The following is a 6000-nucleotide window of genomic DNA, read 5'->3' on the forward strand; positions in this document are numbered from 1 at the left end:
TTATCATCAACAATAAAAATGATACAAAGATGAAGAAAACTCCCTTGATGCAACGCACGACTCATTTGGCAGCCTACATCCATTCCTCTCATAGAGTACTAAGATACTATGTAAGAACATGAACAGGGTAGTTCAACTTGAGCTAAGTGATAGTCAGGTAGATAACATTGATTCTATGTATTTTGATGATAACAAATTCATTTAGGATACTAATATGCTTGAAATACAAATATACAAACTTCTTATATCTCCTATGCATCAAAATTAACTATCAAACCTTGGTCATTGATTCCCAATCTAACCTATCAGAGTTCTTCAACCCTAACATTTGAAGAAATCGGATACTAACGCTTAATAGCCGACCACTGTGCACAAAATCAATCGTCAACTCTCTATTTTTCTAAGTATTTAAAGTTCTAATGACTGTTTCCTTGAAAGCTATTGTTGGATATCATCTTTGAGTGCAATAGGTACAAAATCAATTCCCAAGGATCTATAACGGTTATATGTGTTTTTCTAATTGCAAGAATAACAAGGAACAAAGTGTACTGAAGAAAGTAAGGAGGAAGAAAAAGAGAATAAAAGGCAAAAGAGAAAAGTATGAGAAGAGATTTTGAGCTAAAAGAATATTATCTTTATGAGAAAAAGAAAATAGAGATTTGTGTTTGATTGTTTTTCATAGAGAAACTTAAATATTTTCACCTTAGTACACTACTACACCACTTACATATGAATAGTTTACTTGTATTCTTATTGTGATTGTACAATTTGTAACTTTCTGTTATTGTGTGTTTTGGGATAGAACATGAAAAGATATGGATAGCACTTGTAAGTTTATCAAATGATTGTAAGAGGTTTCGTTGGCAGCCACAAGTCCAACTAGGACGTAGGTTATGACTAGTAAAGCCTCTATAAATCTTGCATGCATCATCTAGGTATTACTATTGCATTTGTTTATTGATTAGTGGAGTTAAAACTCTTAAGTGGTGTGCTCATGAAGAGGGCGTAAGTTAAGAATAGTCAAACCTCTATGAATCTTATAGGCATCTTGTACGTATTACTTTTGCCTCTGTTTATTCTTATTACTTCTTATCTTTGTTCTTGCAATCACTATTCAACTTTCTATATTGTTCAATTTCTCTTATTCTTTTATCCCTTCCATTTATATTAGAAAGAGGGTGACCTTAGTGAGAAAAAATTTTTAAGAAACTTAATTCATCCCTCTCCTAGGTTAAACCACTCAAGCAAGAGACAAGTTAGCCAACAAGTCTCAATTGAGTTAGATGACCAAGTAATGGACTAGATCCAAGGTTTTTAAAATTGGACCAGACAAGTAACCGTTGCGGGGTATAGTCCTAAGTTGAATAGTCCAACCGTTCGGTCCGAATGGACGACCCACTCTAACAAAAAAAAAAAAATTAACAAAGAAACAAAAAATGGACAAAAATTGTTGTCCGAGCCAACAGTTTGATAGTTCGACCGCCCAAATCAGCCGTTTCCTAACCAAATCAACAGTTTTTAGTCAAAAATAGTTTTGGGGGTAACAGAACCGGTCAAGTGACCGATTCCCAATTTTTCTGGCCCGATTTGATTTTGAAAACACTAACCAGATCCATTAGTGAATTGGCATTGTTACTCCATAGGGTGTGAAGTTACTTTACATTCAACAATGTATGTTTCGAATATGATATGTACGTATACAAGATGTTTATGTTGACAAACAAATATGCTAGAAGAATTTGTAATCTCCGGACCAACGAAATAATGGAGTGAATAAAAATCTTTAAATCAAAAACATCTATCGAGATATGACTTGAGGGCGAATTCATAAAGCATAATTACCAATAATGGTTAAATCATAACATAGGCAAGAATAGCCACACAAGAAACACCCTTAAGAAGTTAAAAGGGAACAATCTACAACGGATTGTACAAACATGATTCCTTCACGGGTAAAGGAAAACTACCCAAACCAGAAAAAAAAAAAAAAAAAAACTTATTTTAGGCCATATAATGATTTATGCAACTTATAGACCTTGTTCTTATCTTATTTAAGAAACCTTGGAGGAATGGCCACATATACTTCTAATAAGTAATCAAAGAGTGATGAGCTTCACCAAGAGTGCAATGATGGTAGTCATAGCCCTCGATTTGCGTGTATTGACAACACCGCTTGGTTATGCCATCAGCTTTAGCCATTAGTTTGTACACCCCCTTGAAAATAATTGGACATTTACCAAGTGGCAAATCAACAATAGACTATGTTTTGATCCGCTCCAAGGTAGCAATTTCTTGTTGCTTGGTCAGACACCTATTGGGGTCATGGGAGGCTTAAATGTAAGAAGTAGGTTCTGGCGTTCTGTCATGGAATGGGCTTTTGGGCTAGTGCTAGAAAGGGAAGTGGGACCATGGCAAAGTTAGACACAAAGATGGGTTGATGGGCGTTAAATGTGTTAGGCTGAGGAGATAATATATTTAAGGATTTTAGAGTGAGGCATTGGCAAGGACATGACAAGGTTGATATTGAGAGACAAAGTATGTCTGTATGTGTGGTAGTGCGGTAACAATGGTATGAGGTAGCAACTTATATGAGATCAAGTGGGATACAGTGGTAGAGGATGATACAACCTTAAAGGTCAAAGTTAGAGGTGTAAAGTGGGCCATGTCGGGCCAGCATGGCATAGCCCATGGTCGGGTCCTCCTTAATGGAAATTTTGGGGGTCGGCCTAGTACAGCCCACGACCTAGGCCCAAGCGGACCTGTGCCAGTACATGGGCCTGGGTTGGGCCGGGCTTTTGGCCGTGCCGGGTTTGGCCATAGTGCGGGCCTTGGACCTGGGCCGAATCGGGCTGCACTATTTTTTTTGAAAATTTTGATTTCTTTTCTTAGTAAAATTATAAAACTAAAATATTGAACTTTCCTATGAACTTTGGGAATTGAGAACTATTTAAAAAATTAAGAAATGAGAAATCTAAATTATTTAACACATAAATGAAAAAATACTTAACCAAATTGAAATAAGAATGATGGAATAACAAATTGGAAAAAAATAGGAATTTTATTTCATTTAAATTTGAATGGCACAAATTAGTGAATTACAAATACAATGATTGGATCATTGCATACTTGAATGAATGAAATATAAAAATAGAATAAATTAATAAAATATAAAAAATACAATATGGTTATAAATTGAAAATACAAAATTGCATTGTTAAAAAATTAAAAATATATATCAAATAAATTAAATAAAATTAAAAATATTACAATAATTTGAAAAAATGAAAAATTCTATACAAGTAGTCAAATTCATGAATCATCATTCATAACTTTCATCATCTGCTTCGAGTGAATTGTCTGTTGTTGTATCATGCCCTCCCTTGTCTTGTAGTCTATCTTCTACATCTAAACAATCCTTGAAGTAGATACACATATCTATGCTCTCATCATTCATGCAACTTCTTTTATCATCCAACACGTTAGCACCTAAACTAAAACAAGACTCTAATGGAATTGTAGATACCGAAGGGGATAGTAAATCACGTGCCATGGCGGCAAGAACCAGATAATTTTTCAAGTGTTCACTCCACTAGGCTAAAATATCAAAATTATTTGATACTTCACCTAAATTAGAAAAATTCGCTTGTAAACAAAAATTAAGTTCAGTAAATGAACTTGTTGTAGAACTAGCAGATTCCTGCCTTCTACTTATTTAATAAAAAATGTTTTTCTCTTCTTCTACTAGGCCCAAGGTCAAAAGTAGAAGAAGAAGATTATAAACAGGTTGCAAGAATATTTCCTATAACTTCATATTCATACAAACTATACATGTTTTTTTAAGTTTATTTTCCATAAATTCAATAATACATTGAAATTGTGGATTATTTCTATACTTAGCAAAATAATCACTAATTACCATTAATTGATATGGTAAACTACAACAAGTTGGATAATAAATTCTAGATAATTCATTTGTTGCATCATAAAAATGTTTGAAAAAATCACTTATACGGACTGCCATTTTCCAATCTTCCTCAAATACCATATCATTAGGCATTTTAAATTATAAAAATAAGAAAGAATTTGTTTATGAAATATACTACTTTCTAACAAAGCATAGGTAGAAATCCACCTATGCTTTACATCTAATATAAAATGTTTATATTTTAAACCATAATTTTGGCATAAATATTTAAATTCTTGTTTTATTGCCCCTAAACTTTTTATATATATAATACAATTTCTAATTTTTGAAATATAAGTAGAAATAATATTCAAGGCATCTTTAATACATAAGTTTAAGATGTGACATGCACACCTAATATGAAATAATTTACCATTTAAGCATGGTATTAATTGAGATTTTAAAATATTTATTGTTGAACCATTATTTTTTGCATTATCAAAACTAATATCCATAAGCATGCAAATTATTTAAAATACTTGCAACAATAGCCGGGCCACTATGTGGCCAATCAAGCCTAGTAAAACTTAAAATTCTTTTATTCAAAAGCCAATTTTCATCAATAAAATGGTTGGTAACACAAATATAACTAATATTAAATTTTGATGTCCAAACATCCGAAGCAATTGCAACTTTAGAATTAAGATTTGCTAATAAAAAAATTAAATTTTTTTTATATGAATAAAAAATGTTTAAACCATCAGTTCTTATAGTATTCCTAGAAACGTTTTTATATTATGGGTTTACAAAACTACGCAACCATTTTTCTAGCTTTGGATCTTCAACTAATACAAATAGTTGTTTTGCATGTACAATATACTTAGCAAATTCTTGTCTCACGTTTTCTTGTGAATATTTAAAAGTACCAAAACTAGTCCCCCTCCCAATCTGTGTTTGGGTTGTTTCTCTCCCTTCATATTTCTCTTGCTCATGTGTGAGCAGATGTCTACCCAAATGACCCGTACCACCTTTGCTACAATAACTAAAGTCTTTCCTACAATTTTGGAAAACGGCCATTTTTCCCTTCCCATCAATATCTTCTACTTTGAAAACTTTCCAAACTGGGCTACTTAGCTTAGAAGCCCTCCTTTTTCTCTTAATATCACTACTACCGGGGTGAAAGTTTAACTTCCATCGACATCAATCGCATCAGTGCTAACACTATCATGATGCGATTGAATGTCATCCATGGTGAACATGTTGGGGAATTGATTTTTAAAAGAGCTGACCATTTTTTTTATTTCTAAAAAAATAAAAAATAATCTAATTCGACTTATCTAGATTGTCGGTTCAAAATCTCAACTTGATTTCAACGGTTGAAGCATTTCAACGTCCAAGCCTTTCGAATTGAGATACTTGAGCTAGTTGAGCAAGCATTCTTCTTGTTGAAAGTCGAAACTTCAATAAAGTTGAGACTTGAGAATTGGAGAATACAGAATCAGATAATCAGCTAATCAAAATTTCTCAGATTGTAGATAATTGAGAATGTATGAGTATGAGAGAGAGAGCAAAAAAAGATTAAGAGAATTGTTGAATTGGTGTGATGATAATGGTAGAGGATATGACTATTTATAGGAATTAAACATAATTGAATTACCCAAAATACCCAAAAAACTATTTGTTATTTAGTTGTAGGAAGGGTTATTTTGGTTATTGTAAAGTTACTTATAACTTTACCCAAAATGCCCTCCTAAACTAGTTGTTATATAGCTGTTGGGAGGCATTTATGTCATTTTTTCAACCCCCATAAGCAAAATACACAAATACCCCCTAATATGGTTGTTTATTGTTGTTGGGGGTATTTCTGTAAAAAACCCCCCAAAAAAGCTGAAACTAGCCGTTGGGCCCCTTTGGGGGAGACCCAACGGCTATATTCCTGGGTGGGCCGAGCGTGGCCCTCTACAGGCTTGGAGGGCCGTGCTTCGTGTCAGGCCATGAGTTGGGTCGTGCCAGCATGTGGGCCACGGACGGCACGGCATAAACTTCCATGTTGGACCTAGCATAACCTATGGACCTTCATTCCATGCCATACTGGG

Source organism: Nelumbo lutea, chromosome 5 (genome assembly GCF_056320005.1).
Source record: "Nelumbo lutea isolate HS-2025 chromosome 5, American lotus-T2T, whole genome shotgun sequence".
In the NCBI taxonomy this organism is placed as follows: Eukaryota; Viridiplantae; Streptophyta; class Magnoliopsida; order Proteales; family Nelumbonaceae; genus Nelumbo; species Nelumbo lutea.